This window comes from Quercus lobata, chromosome 3 (assembly GCF_001633185.2).
Source record: "Quercus lobata isolate SW786 chromosome 3, ValleyOak3.0 Primary Assembly, whole genome shotgun sequence".
NCBI lineage: Eukaryota > Viridiplantae > Streptophyta > Magnoliopsida > Fagales > Fagaceae > Quercus > Quercus lobata.
In genome coordinates, this window is record NC_044906.1 from 39,112,742 (window position 1) to 39,130,198 (window position 17,457).

Here is a 17,457-nt window from a genome sequence, read left to right on the forward strand (position 1 = left end):
TTTTTACAACGCACAAAACAATGACACATTAAATGCCACGTGGTAGACAACTATTGGCATATGTGAATCTTCTTGCTATGTGTCACTAAAAAATAATAATAAAAAACTTAAATGCGCACTATAAATTCAATCCTTTTAATAATTATCCACTATAAGCTCTTTTAGGGTGTGTTTGTATGAAGGTGAAATAGGGTGGATGAAAAATTTTGGAGAGAAAATGAGAATGAAAACTTTTTTAGAGTGTATTTGGTTTGGTAGGGATGAAAGAAAATAAATAGTGGGGCCCGGGTGTTTTCTCCCCGAACCCACCAAAAAGTTCTCTCTCCAAAATGGAGAGAAAACTGAAGGGAGAAAATGAGGCTGTTTAATGGAAAAAATACATATGTGCACGTGCAAATGGGCAATTCATCCAATTCCTTTCTTCTTCTTCTTCTTCTTCTACTTCTTCTTCTTCTCCTTTTTTTTTTTTTTTTTTTTTGTGCTTTCCTAGGAAGTCGTTGCCTCTTCCTTTTTTAATTTTTTTTCTTTTCCTTTCCTAGAGGTTTCCTTTTTTTCTTTTTCTCTTTTTGATATCTTAGGCTGTGGGTGTGATAGTTGTTTTTTTTTCTTTTTCTTTTTCTTTTTGTTGTTTAACTAGACATGATTTTTTTTTTTTAATAAATTGGGTGATTGCTTTTTTTTTCTTTTTTTTTTTTGGTTGTTTGTCACTTTTTTGTTTTAATTGGCCATCATTTTTTAACAATGGTATATGAGTAAATTTATAAAATTTTTCTTTCTCTCTACTTTTCCACTCCTAACCAAACAAAAATCAAAGAAATTAAAATTTTTTCTATCCTTCTACTTTTCCATCCTCCCACCATTTTCTATCCTCCCATTTTTTCACCCCTCTAACCAAGCCAACCCTTAATTACTCCATAAATTTTTCCATTCTTATTCCCCAACAATTGTTTCTATAAGTAACTTAAAAGACATGTTCTGAAAAAGGAATATTTAAATAATGCTCGATTTGATTTTAAAAACACATTTAGGCAACAATTTGTCTCTCCCTCATAGGAGCTCTCTCTCTCTCTCTCTCTCTCTCTCTCTCATCCCAAAAAGTTGAGCCTTTCCCTCCCTCTACCTTGATTGGGGTTCCTCACTAGGGCATGCCCCTCCCTTCCTAGTAGTGTCGTCATGGAGCAAACGGTGGTAAACGGCCTACTTAATCTCTGACTTACGAAGGAAGAAGAAGAAGAAATTTCCATCACAACAAAATGCAAGTTAGAACTACTAGAGGAATGCTCCCTGGGTCTCTTTGGCCAGCTTCTCTTAGACAAGCACCAAAATCAAAGAGCAATGAAAAACACCTTGAAATCAGCATGGAAGATGGGATCGGATTTATAGATAGTTGATGTAGGCAATAATGTGCTACAGTTTAAGTTCAGTTTAGAATGTTAACTAAAATGGGTCGAAAAGAATGGACCTTGGAACTTTGATAACAACCTCTTGCTACTGACCTGATGGAGAAAAGGCCTATCTTCCACAAACATTATCTTCACCCACTCACCTTTTTGGGTTCAAATCTAGGGGCTCCTGTTTGAACACATGTTAAAAGAAGTAGGCAAAGAACTGGAAAATAGCCTAGGAAAGTTTATAGAATCAGATAGAAGATCAAGTCAATCAGACCAAGCTAAGTTCATGAGGATTAGAATGGACTTATAACTGGACAAACCACTTCGGCATAGGGGAAAGATAGCAAGCATAGAGGGGGGAAAGTTCTGGGTAACCTTTAAATATGAGAGGCTCCCAACCTTCTGCTTCATATGTGGCAAGATGGGTCACGATGACAGACACTGCCACATGAGCACAGAGGAACATAACACTCTCCAACAATATAGGGATTGGTTGAGAGTGAATGGAAATCCCAAGATGGGGCTTGACAGATCACGCTTAACTAGCAATGGAGGGAGAAGGGATAGAAACGAAGACAGAGTGGAAGAAAATATCCAGGCCATGGCAAGAACCTCCTTCATCTTTGTAACGGATTTAGGCGTGGGAAGTGCTAGTAACAGAGGCAACCAGGGACCAAAGGAACCAGGATGTACGAAAAAAGTAGACGTTTTTGGATCCCCCAGAAGCAAATCGACACAAATCCAGGATGGATGAGACAATACATCACAGAAGGAGTGTACCCCCAGGCAAGAATAAGAGGCGTGTGCGAGTGAGACAGACAAGTTGGAAAAGGATGCCCTGTCTATAATGGGTCTATCAACCCAAATTGAAAAGGATATGATGGAAGTTTCAAGCCCATTGAAGCCCAGAGAAAGCTCAATTGCAATTGAGGTAAGTATAAAGGAAAATATGAGCCTAACGAATGTTATAAAAATAAAGGGAAAGGGCTGATGGAAAAAATTAGCTAGGGAAAAGGGCCAAACCCAGCATTCTTATCCAAAGGCCCATTCAAAAGTCTCTGGGTTCAAAAGATTAAAGAAGATAGAATTTTTGGAGGATGAGGAAATAACCCAGAAAAGAAGAAGCATGATTACACACACACACCAAGCAGAGCCTAATGAGGGATCGGCAGTGGTTGCTAGGCAGCACCGTCGGGAACCATGAATCCCTTTAGCTGGAACTGCCAAGGACTTAGGAACCCCTGGTCAATCAGAGCACTGCACAATCTTGTGAAGCATTGGAATCCCAAAATTGTATTCCTCTCGGAGACAAAATCAAAAACAAGACGTATGGAGCAAATAAAAACAGAATTAGCTTGGCAAATGGACTCATCATTCCAAGTGAAGGACAAAGTGGAGGAACTGCTTTCCTTTGGTCAAGACAGATCGACCTGGAGATTAAGAGCTACACAAAGAACCACATAGATGTAGTGATCAAGGAAGCCAACAGTGATTTTAAATGGAGACTAATCGACTTCTATGGCCATCTGGAAACCCATAAAAGGTGTGAATCCTGGAATCTTCTTACTTTCTCAAGTCCCAATTCCACTTGCCATGGCTATGCCTGGATGACTTTAATGAGATTCTGTCGATGAATGAAAAATTTGGGGGAGAAGACCGCTCTTAACAACAAATGGATGGCTTCAGGAGTGTAGTGGACTACTGTAGCTTTCAAGATTTGGGATATAACAGGCCAAACTTCACTTGGAGTAATATGCAGGAAGGTGAGAATAGAATTTTCCTAAAACTAGATAGAGTCTTTGCAACCCTTGAATGGACTACAAAACTTAGGGATATAAAGGTTCACCACTTGGTCGACTCAACGTCTGATCACTGTGCTTTGCTAATCACAGATCCTCTAGCAATACGCCAACCTAAAACGAAGTGATTCCACTTTGAGGCTATGTGGACAAAGAGAGAAGATTGTAGAGCCATTATTAAGGCATCATGGAGAATAGAAGGTGATTTCAGCACCCTTGAAGGTATGGCAGCAAACCTAAAGAATAGTTCCTCAGAACTTTCAAAATAGAACTCAGCAGTATATGGGCAACTTGCAAAGAAAATTCAGACAAAAAGGAATGCACTAACCAGCCAAGACAACATGGGAGAGATGAGCTCAGAAATCAACAAGCTAAGGAGGGAAATCAATGAACTCCTTGATGATGAGGAAACCTATTGGGGTTAGAGGGCAAAAACTCATTGGCTTAAGGAGGAAGATAGAAATACAAATTTCTTCCATGCCCAAGCTTTGAAGGGGCGTAAGCAGAATACAATTTTGGGTCTTTGGGATGCGAATGGAAGATGATGTGATGAAAGAGAAAGCATAGCCCAGGCAGCCACATCATACTTTAAGAGCATCTACACAACCTCCCATCCTTGTCAAAGTGACCAATGACATGAATGCAAGCTTAACTCGGGATATCTTTAGGGAAGAGGTTGTTATTGCACTCAAACAAATCCATCCCACAAAGACTCCCGAACCAGATGGTATGTCTACTATTTTTTATCAGAAATATTGGAGTATTGTGGGTGATAATGTCACTAATTTGGTGCTAAATGTCCTTAATGGTGGTATGCCTATAGCAGAGCTCAATAAAACCAACATAGCCCTTATTCTGAAAACAAGTAACCCTAAGAGGATGGTTAAATTCTGACCCATAAGCCTCTGTAATGTGATTTACAAGCTTATATCTAAGATCCTTGCCAATTGCCTTAAAACTCTCCTTCCCAAATCATCACAGAGAACCAGAGTGCCTTTACCTCTGACCGACTTATAACGGATAATGTCCTTGTGGCTTTTGAGTTGATGCATTACCAAAATCATAAAACCTCGGGCAAAGATGGCTACATGGCAGCAAAATTAGACATGAGTAAGGCGTTTGACAGAGTTGAATGGGGATTCATACAAAAGGTGATGGAAAAGTTGGGTTTTAATGCTATATGGGTAAATTTAATCATGCAGTGCATTACATCAGTAACATATTCAGTCATCATAAATAGGGTTGCTTATGGAAACAGTATCCCAACAAGGGGGCTTTGTCAAGGCGACCCCCTTTCTCCAAGCCTTTTCCTTCTTTGCATAGAGGGATTATCTACCTTAATCCATGAAGCTGCCAGGAACCAAGCAGTCATAGGTATCTCCATTGGTAGGGGCTGCTAAAGGGTCACTTACCTCTTCTTTGCTGATGACGACATCTTTTTCTGCAAGGCAAGTTTGTAAGAATGCCAGACACTCAGAACAATTCTCCAAAGATATGAAGAAGCATCAGGGCAGAAAATCAACACCAATAAGTCATTTTTGTTCTTCAATCCTAACATAACCCAAGAAACAAGGCAAATGATTTTCAGCATTTTGGGTCCCATGCAAGATTTAAGACACACCAAATATCTAGGCCTCCCGTCCTTTATTGGGAGATCAAAGAAGCAAGTGTTTGCTGTCCTAAAGGAGAGAGTGGGTCAAAAGCTAAAAGGATGGAAAGGCAAACTTCTTTCAATGGGTGGAAAGGAGATTCTCATCAAAGCCGTTGCCCAAGCAATCCCTATATACACAATGAGTTGTTTTCAACTCCCACAAGGCTTACGTGAGGACATGGAAAGTATAATGAGAAGTTTTTGGTGGGGACAGAAGCAAAAAGAATAAAAAATGGTCTGGATCAGCTGGAAAAGAATGTGCAAACCAAAAGCTAAAGGTGGCATGGGCTTTAGAAATTTACAAGCTTTTAACCTGGCCATGTTAGCAAAACAAGCCTGGAGGATCCTTTCAAATCCAAACTCTATAATAGCTCAGATGCTCAAAGCCAAATACTTCCCCACAGGTGACTTCCTCAATGCTATGCTAGATAACTCACCTTCTTACTCTTAGAGAAGTATTCATAGCAGCTTGAAGATTATCAAGAAAGGGACTCGTTGGAGAGTTGGAAATGGGAAGCTTATCCATGTTTAGGAAGACAGATGGCTTCCAACACCATCTACCTACAAAATTGTGTCCCCCCCAAACAACATCCTTGAATTCCCTATGGTCTCCTCCTTGATTGATACTGACACAAAATGGTGGAGAATGGATTTATTCAGTGCAACCTTCCTACCCTTCGAAGCCGATACAATCCAAAAAATTCCTCTGAGCCACAACCTTCCAAAAGACAAAATCATCTGGATTGGGAACAAAAAAGGTGAATTCACAGTTAAAAGTGCCTACCATATAGCATATAATCTCATTAAAGCCAAGGAGGAAGGGGAATGCTCCTCGAGTGACCCCAATGCCCAGCTTTGGAAGAAGCTTTGGTGTCTTCATCTCCCTACAAAGGTTAAGATTTTTAGGTGGAGAGTGTAACACCCCGACCCAACTTTATAATTAAACTATGTGTTTGAACGGTTAATTATTATTTTAAGCCACTTTCTTTCTATAATTAATAAAAGAGTATTTAATAAACATATTATTTTATAATGATATTGAATAAGAATTGTAAAGATTATAAATAAGTGAATGGCTAATTGTATTATAAAAATATACTAAGTATGTACAGAACTATATTAAGTGGTTAAGTTATTAGATATATAGTTATTGGTGCTTAATTAAGTGTTTAAGGTAAGGGTTTATATGCTTGTTATTATCTTAATTACTTTAAGTGCATAAAGTTTTGATATTGTGATATTATAAAAGATATATGCTCTTTTAATGATAGAAAGAAGTTTATAAAGGTAAGGGCTTAGATGTAAGGTTATTTTGTTGTTTGGGCCTTTCTAGAATATAAGCTTATAAAGGGGGGGGGGGGGAAGTAAATTTAAAAAAAAGAAAAAAAGTTTAAAGGGTGACCCATCAACCCTCTTTCTCTTGGTCAACACACGTGCCCCACAAATCCTTCCCTCTTATCTTTTCTTGGCTGCACCAGAAGGTTCAGCCCTTATTCTTCTTTCCCTATTCCTTTTTCTTTTTTCTTATCTCTTTCTTATTTCCTTGTTCCCACACAGCAGCACCTTATCTCCTCTTTGACTTTCTCAAAGCAACTAAAAGACGTAAGAACTCTCTCCCTCTCATACCCACGAGTCCAACATCAAAAGAAAGAAAAGCTCTCAACACTTCTCTCCCTCTCACACCTACGAGTCCAACAGAAAGGAACAAGAGTTTCTTTCAAATCTTCTCAAGCTCTTGTTCCCAACTTGAAATTAGAGTGATTCTAGCTCTATCACTCTAAGAAACTGTGTCTAGGGTAAAGGGAAAATCTAATCCTTTTAATCTATTGTTCATTTTAAACTTAAGTGATGGTTGTATGAATTTGTATATATATGTGTTGGATTTTAGAGACTGTTGATTGGCTGAATATGAAGAGTCATTGTTTATGCTTGCATGTGCTCCTAGATGATAGACTATGATAAAATCTGTTATGGGTAAGTGTTAAAATGAGTAAAATGACTAAATAAACTTTATGGAAGTGCTCTTTGAGGTGCTGAATGTGTAATTGATTCAGTAATTGAAACTTGTTGAGAGTTAGTTCATGAACTTGTTAAAAGTTGCACTCGCTGGTTAACCTGTTTGGTCATTATAAATCTTGTATTTTTCTAGGACAACTATGGGTAAAAGGTTTATTGGAGATTATTATATGATATGTCTAATAGGTGTGTATTAAATTTCATATGAAAATACCATCGTTTGATAATTGTTTGTGAATTTACAAGAAAATGTTGTAAAGCTGTCACTGTGACAGATTCTGTGTTTACGCATGATAAATTATGTATTAAATTGTATATAGTGAATTAGGATGCTAAGAATAGTTCTTATGAATGCTAAGGCACATATGATTGTAATGGAAGTGGTCTCACAACATTTGGATTAATATAAAAATAATGGTTTAATTTCTAAGTTGCATAAAATTCTGTTAGGATAGATTAGAGCATGTTCTTGTATGATTTTTAGTAAAGTTTTATTCTTTGACTCCAAAATTAATATGATATTTACTAGACATCTAGAGGAGTTACTCTGTAAAATTGCACGAAGTTTGGATGTGAATTGATAATCCATTTGTATTTCATAAGTGAAGTATATGCTGCTAAAATAAAACAATGAACAGTAAGGACATGCCTAACTTTGAGGATTTAATTCTAAAGTTAGGATGAATGTTTTGAGCTCTAAATTATTTTGTATAACTTGGTTTAAGGTTTAGTACTCAAAAGAGGGGTTCTAAGCCATTCTACTACTTTTTCATGTTGCGGTCTTGTTCAACATGTTTTATGTTGTCATATGAGTGTATATGGTTATATGACCATGTTTAAAAGAGTTTATGTTTATGCATGCATTATTGCCTTAATCTCAAGCACCTTTTGAAATGAAGTTGGCTCCTATGGAGATATGATATAAATATGAGAATGATGGTTTTTCTTTAGTTTGGTACATCATTTGTTGATGTGTGCTTCATATGTTTGTGGGAACCTCGTTGAGGTGAGATTAAGATTTCCTTGATTATAAGAAATAGGCTTTGAGATAAATATGTAAGTTTATGGTAAGGAGTAATTGATAGTAATAAGCTTTGATATTTGGTTTAGGTGTTACCAGTTCCCAAGTTTAAGCTCCTTCAACTTTAGGCTCTCGGTTCCTCTACTTTCAGGTAAGGGATAAGTTATATGACCATTTGGTAAGTCATGGGGTTATTTTAAAGTGTATTATGCATTAAAAAGTTTTTGATTAGAGATATGGCATGTAATCATGTTTTAGACAGAGATATGTTCGTGAGCTTTCGAAACCTTATGTATATGATTTACGCATATTGATGCTATTACTAAATCCATAAACATGATGTTTAAAGAAAACAATGAAAATGCTATTATTGTGAAATGTAATGTTAACTATGAATTTCAGTATGATGTATAAGTATGAAATGTTTTTGGGTTATGTCCTCTGGTGATCTGAACTCGGCCAGTAGGGGTTAATTACTGGCTTTCCATGGAAAATGTTATCTGTTTGGTCATTTAAAGTAGAGGAAATGAGGTTGCCCGTAACTCTAGGCTATTTAAAGTAGAGGAAATGGGGTTGCCTGATGAGAATGCAAATTGTCATATTTTTCTCCCTTACTGTTTAGTCTTTTATATTTATTTAGTGTCTAAATGTACTCATTATTCTTATATTTTGATTTAGGATGCAAATGAAGACGTTAAGTGCAAAACGTAGCTAATTGGGCGATTCTGGACAGCTTTGACATTGCTTCGTAATCTGGGCATAACTCTCTCATCCAAGCTCCGATTGAGATGATTCAAAATGCTATGGAACGCCAAGACAAAGTTCTACAACTTTCATATTTTGAGTTTTGAGAGATACGGGCTGAATCAAGGTCGAAATTGGGCTTGAAGTTGCTGCACCTGCACTATTGACGTTCTGGAATGTTCTTTTGCCTGCAATTCTAATACGCAGATCTGATGGGGTTTATTTTCAGAAGCTTCCAGATTTTGTGCACGAAATTTTCAGCTGAAAAACACCACTTTCCTAGTTATATTAGGACTTTGTTTTATTTTTAATATTTTTCCTTAATTAGTTAGATTTGGATATTATTATTGAGAATATTTTTAGGAGATTTTGTGGGCATGGGAAAGGGGGAATTAACATGTAAAAGGGGGAGGAGAAATTAGAATTAGAGACATGCCTCTTTCTCCCCTCTTCTCTGATTTTTTTCCTTTGAGTTTTCATCATGGCCCTACTTGACTAAAGTTTTATACTTGGTCGAAGGAAACTGAAGCCTGAGAATCAATAAAATTATGAGATCTAATTTGTTTTTATTGTTCAATTTATACTTTGAATATCGGATGTTCTTTTGTGCCTATTTTCATGATTGTCTCGTTTAATTACTAGGAGGCCTACTAGTTTATTGTTCGTTGCAATCTACTGCTAGGTTAGATACTAAATCCGTAATTGTTTGATCTCTCTAACTTGTGAAGCAACCAAGATTTAATAATTTGCTACGTCAGAAATTATTAGATCTTAGGAAGAATGCTCGACTAAATTAAATGCAATCGCTTGTGTTTGTGTTATTTAGTTTCATCGATCTCTCTAATTCTTAAGGCTGCTACTAGATTAAACCTTTAGCGCTTGTCTTAAGTTGTTTAGTAGTTAGGGTTTATTAGATCGCTTGTTTTCTAATTAACTATGACTAAAGAGAGATAGGAAAATTGTTCCAATGGTGAATATTCAAAGTGTGAATTGATATATACTTGCATCGATGATCAGTTGTAAAATTCCGATGGTGGATGTTAACTTAGACCAAGGTTTGTTCTTTTGATTAATTTTGATACTTTAATTTGAATTGTTCCTTAGTTGTTTTTTTTTTTTTCCTTAAAATTGTTTTCATTATACCCCCCTCCTTATTCACATATCATAAAACTAGGCTAGATACTCTCCGTGGGAACGATCCTTACTCGCACTGCTACATATATTTTTAGGAGTATAGGTTTTATTTTTGGTTACCTGCGACAACACACCATTGCCCGTAACTCTAATTTGAACAAGGCCTTTTCCCCAATGTGTACGGACGGTTGGGAGGAACAAAACCTTGAGGGGATGTGCCATCAGGTCTCCCAAAAAGGACAATATCATGCACACGAAGGCACCCAAATGTGATGAAGCCTTCTCTGTACAGACTTGTCAGATATGGACTAACCAATATGTATTTATGAACAGCTATATTATGTTATTAATCATGAGAGAGTGATTTTGTTAAATGCATTGTGAAAAGTTAAAAGTTCTCCTGAAAAGAAGAAGTTTCTGATGAAAAGAAAAGTTGTTCTTTAAAGATAAGAGTTTCTGAAGTTCTGTCGTGCGTTAAAGATAAAGAATCTGATGAAAATGTTTTAGTGTTCTGTAAAGATAAAGCTTCCGATGAAAGTACAAGTTTATGTTAAAAAGTTATCAGATATATGATATTTATGAAATGTTAAGTTTTATGACTATGAAAGTTATAATATTTTATGAGAATAAGTTTATAAATACAAGTTTTCTTATTCGTCAAGATGTGTCTAGCTTAAGACAAAGTTACCAATCATTTTATTTAATTTAAAAAGATTATCTTGTAACAAGAATATATATATATATATATATATATATATATAAATGCATGTATGTAGATGGTTTTAAATAATCAATATTATATTTGGTGACTTTGTAAGAAATGAAAGAAATTCAATCCGAAAGGTTTGGTAATAGTATTCTGATAAGAAAAAAGGAGAACAATTATTTACCTATGAAAAGCATATAAGTTATTACTAAGAATAGTATAAAATACTATGCATGAAAAGATGTTCTCCTATCTGAATATTTATAGAATGAAATGATTTGATTTACCTGTATCCTTATTAAATTCTCATGTATCTTACCCTTACTGAGCTGTGTAGCTCACTCATTCCACTCTTTCAGTTAACCGGTTTTATTTTGAAGTAGAGGGAGCCTTAGTCAAGTTTTCTAAGGAGCTAGTTTTAGTTTTAATGTATAGATTCCAAATTAGAAATTTGATGTTAATTTTGTAGTATTGTGTATTTTAGGATCTAATGAAAGTTGTGTACCTTAAAGCATTAAGAGATGTATTATGTGAGATTTAGAATTTGGGTAACTAATGTATTATGTTATTCTTTGAGTACAGTGTAAATGCTCTAAATGTTAAGTGAAAAGTTATTTCATTTAAGTAAAGAATCAAGAATGAAAAGAAAAAGGGAAACTTTTGTAAAATTTTTGTAAAAGTTAAGTTGGTTCTTATTAATATCAAGTTTAAGCTTGATATTAGCATGCCGGCCATTATCACAAATCCGGGTATCGGGTTTGGGGCGTGACAGAGAGCTTGTGTCAATGGCCTTCCAACTTTGGAGAATATTGCTATTAGGGGTATTAACACAAATAAGATTAGCCCAGTCTACAATAAAGACCCTGAGTGCCTCCAACATGCCTTACTTTGCTGTGAGTTTGCTAAACTTGTCTGGGATCACTGGCAAGATACCCCACTAATCACTCACCATAGCAGAAGATCCTTTTTAGACTTTGCCTTGCACCTGATCACAAACAAAACCACCCAAGACCTAGAATACTTCTTTGCTTCAGCTTGGGCTATTTGGTATAATAGGAATCAAATCATCCACAATGAAGCCTGCCTTTTCCTATGTAGGTCTAGCAGATAGCAAAAAGTATTGTGGAAGATGAATGTTCAAATAGTGTGAAAAACACCTTGAACGTTTAGACCCCCAATTTACAAATTACCAATTTAAGCTTATAATCAAACAAAGTATATGCGAAATATGAACATAAGCTTAAAACAGAATTGATAAAACAATCTAAACCAAATAAAATCACAACCACAATAAAAATTAAATGACAAAGATTAAGGGAAGAGAGATGCAAACACAAAGACAACACAACGATGTGTTATCGAAGAGGAAACCGAAGTCCTCGACGTAAAATCTCTTCGCCGCTCTCCAAGCAGTCAATAATTCACTAGATAATGAAGTTGGGATACATGAACAGCAGAAGACCCTTCAAGCCTAATCTACCTAGTGTACCTAAACCCTCTAAGCTTCTTGCTCCAACAAGGTTACGCCAAACCTTTGTCTTCTCTAACTTACTGGATTCCGCTATAACTCATAGCATCAACCAATATCAATTAGTCCTTTCTTAACTGCTTCCCTAGTAGCAAAAAAGTCTTCTCACAGATATGGGTATGGTAAGAAAAGGATTTGGTTAATGAACCTCTTAAGGATGTAACAATGGAAAGGGTGAGAGTTGAGGAATTTGGAGAATCAATATGTAAAGATTGTGGATGAGTCAATCTTGTTTTTCTCTAGGGTTTCTCTCTCAAAATTCTCTCTGGAAGCTCTTTACATTTCGTGGGTATAAGAGGTATTTATACTGGTGTGTGTTTGGAATGCAAAAGGTCAGTTTTTCTCAAACAGAGTGGACTGGCGACTTGGCCTCGCGACTTGACTGAGTCGCAAGTCCAAGGTGCGAGCTAATTGAATGGCCAGACTTGACTTTTTGTCCTGTAGTACTCCAGCTGGCATGACTATTCAGCTCCTCTGCATACTTCACTCATGTGCATCCTTTGGCAACTTGCAAACCACGAGCAAGCCACGAGATCCAGTCACGAGTCCCTTAATGCTGAGTGCACAATCTTGAGCTTTTCTTCACACTCTCTCACACTACCCTTACATGATTCACACCTAAATATAAGGTTTCTAAATGTTGAATTACAAGCAAATTGGCATAGAATAAAGTCAACAAAATGGTTGATTAAATTTATAGCAAGCATCTGCAAGCCCATTATCCAGCAAAGTTGGTGGAAGTTTTGGCCATGGAGCAAGGTGTCCTGCTGGCCCAAGAAATGCACCTATCTCAGGTCATCTTCAAAGTTGATGCTCTCTCAATCATACAAGCCATTAATGACAACTCGACAGGGAATGAATTTGGTCACATTATACAGGAGATACAGCAAGCCAGGCACTCCTTCGTTAGGTGCTTCTTTAAGCATGTATGTAGGGACTTTAACAAAGTAGCCCATGATCTAGCACAGTTTGCTAGGCGTAGTGAAAGCACTCACTTATGCAAAGGTGTTACACCACCTTTTGTGTTGCCTTTAATCCAAGCTGACTTATTGTAACGTCCTACTTCTGCAGGCACTTTTGCTGTACTCTTTATTTATTTTAATTTTTTTCTGTTTTATAATACTATCATTTCCACTTCAAAAAAAAAAAAAAAAAATGTTTAGGCAAAGAATCTGAAATCAAGCATGCAAACAACCGTTACTCTCCCTTTCTCAGTTGAAGGGTTTCATATACCCACCATTGCTTCCACCATCTTCTCAATCAAATGTGAGTTGTCACGTTCAAGCTCAGCACAAACCCCCATCTTTTGCCTACCCTCTATCTTTCCATCAAATCCTTTTCTTACGACTGCAATGGTCGCCCAAAAATTGATTGGAATGACTTCAGAGCCATACGTGAGCTCCCTAGCTCCACCTTATCCATTGCCTTGATTGTTATTTTTATTATTATTATTTTATTTTAACGTTGCTGGTTTCTGCTTTCTACTTTATTTGCTCTGGGTGCTTAAATTTTGTAGGTAATTTGTCTCAAAATTAACTATTTTTAAGAGACAGAGAGTACAAAGAAGAAGCCTGCACTTGACCATCAATTACAATGATTTTCTTTGTATAGCATTATTTCAATGTGTATGATGTAGGCTGCTTAATTAATGTACTTCGGAATTGTTCCCCAATTTTCTTGGGTAAACAATATTGAACTTCTTTTCTTCTTTTGCAGCTTCACCTTTGATGCCAAACCCGCAAAATCAAAGGGATGTAAGATGTTCTTGGGAATGGCGTGGCTGAAAAGCACTAAACATCAGAAAAGGATTACAGGGAACATCCTAAAAAACTCACAAGACTACTTGAAGGGGATGTTCTGTGTAGTTGAGAGGGAATTTTTGCAGCAAGATAGTGGATGGATCTACTGCAATTTGTACATTGATATATGGACTTTGGTTGGATAATTATCTACTACATTTTTCTTTGCAGATGTGCCCTCTAAACATATGAATCTCCTTGGAGCTACCTGCTTCAGTCTTACCCTCACGTCCCTCTTTCTACAGTAGGGCATTTATTTCTTTGGAGATTGATAGGTACCACCCTCATGGCTCATGCTCCTCATATATGTACTAATAGGAATTATAGTACCATCGGAAGAAGGGGCACCTATTAGAACATGAATTAAGATTGGTGCAATAATTAGGGCTATTGTACCATACAATAGGAAATCAACGATTGAGATTAAAAGTTGCAAAAGTTGCTTTTACTCTCAACTCTTAAATAAATTTTATTTTAACCCTTAAATTTTTACACTATATTTTTTCACCTCTCTCTCACACCACATGGTTGTGTATATATATATATATATATATATATATATGTATGTATGTATGTTAAATGAAGAGTAGATGGTGGTTGTGGTGGTAATGAAAGTGGTGGTGAGTAGAGGGCTCATAATGAATAAAAACCATGCCAAACCGCTCAATTCATTTGATTTGTACATCATTGGGCCTCACACCACATGGTTAATTGTACATTGCAATAGCATTTTACTATTGCACCGGATTTCAATCCATGAGAACATCTTTATTGACAAACCGTTTCAAAAGTACGGGTAGTAACTTGTTGCAGTCAAGTACTTTTCAATTTTCCTATTAAATGGCAAATAAAGAATATCATTATCATGAGTAGTTCATTGACTAATTATGGTAAACGGTCATGATTTTAAAAATCAATATGAACAAAAAATTAGAAAAAGAATGGTTTGTTAATTTTATGGTCCAGTTGGGGTCGAACTAGTAATGTCATAATTAATATAATTAAAATATTTAAAAAATAGATAAATAATTTTTATGTGGAATTTCATAACTTATAATAAGAAAAAAAATTTAAAATATAATTTTTTTATTTGAATACAATTTAAATTCTGTATTTTTATTTTTATAAATAATATTTTAATAGTTTAACTTTACTTATATGTTTTAACTTTGAAGTTAACTACTTATTATCATTTTTAAAAGTCATAAATGTCACTTTCTAACTAAGTGTATTTAAACACTGAGAATTATGGGGGCAAAAAAAAAAAAAAAAAAAAGTGTGTTTGGTAAGGTTGTTTAACTAAGAGTATTTAAGGGTCCGTTTGGTACATGTGTTTAAGTAACATTTTTCAATTTTTTTGGAAATACGTGTGGGTGAAAAAATATGTGGAAATACGTATAATGCTATTTAAAAACTGAAAACATGTGTTTAAACACATATACCAAATGGGCCCTAAGTCACAGCTCTCAATTTTTATTATATAAAAAAAGTATGAATAATAAATATTTTATTAAAATAATATTTAGAATAAATAATCTAAGGTGTATCTTTGGAAAAGTGGTTAGGTTGAATAGAAAAAAAATGTTTTATGTTAAAATAAACAAAAAATTTTGCATGAACTGACGCGAATGCTCTTGAATATTCATTGTGGGGCCTGAAATTTGGAATCCCGGCCCACTTCACATTAAGGGCCCAAAGCCCAAGCCGAGAAGCCCTACTGCCAAGGATGTATGATGAGAGCCCCTTAATGGCCCAAGAATGTGGCCGAGGACGATCTTACGCTCAACACCTCACAAAACGCTTAAAGAAAAAGACAAACTCAGTACAAGAGCAGTACCAGCGGGAAAGCTGCCAACACCATAACGTGGAGCCCAACGCTTGGCAAGCCCATACTCCATACCATGCTATCCAGGTTTTCCCAACCACTCTGACGTAAGGATTGATAGGACGAGTAACTGCCCCAAAAAAGGGAAAACTGATGCGTAGATGAAGAACGGGAAGGAAATACCAGTATAAAAGGAGAAGGAGAGCTAAAAAGAAAAGGGGGGGGGGGATCATGTAAAAAAAAGAATGGTGAGAATGAGACGCTCCTCGGACTTAGTCCGAGGAGCCAAACCTTCCAAACCACATCCGTGTAAGGCTCAGCTATACAATCCAAACCTACCTTTGTATAAGTTCTCATGAAACCAGGACCAGACCCCCGCCCAATGACCAAGGTCCAGCCTTTCCAAACCCACTCTCTACAAATTGTATTGTTCGGGCCCTTTACGTACAAGCCCAATGTTATCCTTGGGTCGTTAAAAATCGTGTCCTTACAATTGGCGCCGTCTGTGGGAAAGGCTTGCGCGTTGGCGCAGGTGGCGATGGAGTCAAGCCTCTATCAAGCAGAGATCCGCGAAGTTTCCTCCATCTCCGGCGACGTGCAGTTGTTGCTCCGACATAAACTTCTGCTAGGGGCTACGTCTTGCAGTGCCAATGGCGCGGGTAGCTCAAGGGGCTTCCGGCCTCAAGTTGACTCTCCCCGCCCTGGTCTAGGGGCTGACCTTCGAAAAATAAATAAATACAGAGAAAAAACTACTTAACAAGAAAGAAAAATTACAAGTTTTGGACAGAACCAAGGTCTTGTATGGTCCTCGGACTCAAGCCTATGGGGAAACCAAGTACTCAAAAGAAAAATTACAAATTTTGGACAGAACCAAGGCCTTGTATGGTCCTCGGACTCAAGCCTATGGGGAAACCAAGTACTCAAAAGAAAAATTACAAGTTTTGGACAGAACTAAGGCCTTGTATGGTCCTCGGACTCAAGCCTATGGGGAAACTAAGTACTCAAAAGAAAAATTACAAGTTTTGGACAGAACCAAGGCCTTATATGGTTCTCGGACTTAAGCCTATGGGGAAACCAAGTACTCAACAGGCGAATTATTTGAAGTTTGTCGTTCTCGGACGGTCGCCTCGCATGCATTACGAAGCGCTCAGTCATTGTCTCGGTTAGTTTTATGAGTTTAATCTATTGGGAATTATCATTATTATGGTTGGTAATGTCGGTAAATTAGAATTAGTAGGGTTCTGTTTCAAGGTTTCCTGCTCTAAGTATTATCAAAGGAAAGCACACATATAGCACACCCATGCACAAAATAATCGTTGCAGAAAGGAAAGATATTTGAAAAGAAGTAAATTCACCTTTTATTAAGACAAAGAAACAGTACAGTGTACATTGAAAGAGCTCAAATAAGCTCATACTGAAACTAACTACACAAAACAAAAAGAAAAAATACAAGGGAACTAAGAAAAAGCCGAAGAATAGGTGCAGAGGAGAGACGTGCTGCCGCTTCAAAATTTAGTCTAGGGGAGCCATTCCTCAATACTTTTACATGCCTATAACTCAGGCAGCAAAAGAGCCCGACTTCGGGTCGGCACCGTTGAAGAAAAGGAGCCAGGAGTCCAACTCGAGGCTAGCGCTGCTGAAGAAAAGGTGCAGGGAACCGGAAGTTGATGAGCCTCTACGGAACCATGCCTGCGAAAAAGCAGACGGCGCTGATGGCGGAAAACCTTTCTTCTGACACACCGAAAATCTGATGTGACCAGAACCTGCTTCGGATTTTGACTGAAAGAGGTAGGGGTACCATCCCTACCTTATCCAAGCGGGAGGTTACCTTAAATCTGTGCCT

General features: G+C 36.8%; 1 long non-coding RNA gene across 1 annotated transcript; it reads left to right on the top strand.

The window, feature by feature from the left end:
- The first annotated feature begins 6,363 nt into the window (after positions 1 to 6,363).
- On the top strand, positions 6,364 to 8,888 carry LOC115982825. Its single transcript, XR_004089747.1, has 3 exons — positions 6,364 to 6,637; positions 7,968 to 8,029; positions 8,557 to 8,888. It is a non-coding gene; the product is annotated as an uncharacterized LOC115982825 (long non-coding RNA).
- The last annotated feature ends 8,569 nt before the right edge of the window (positions 8,889 to 17,457 follow it).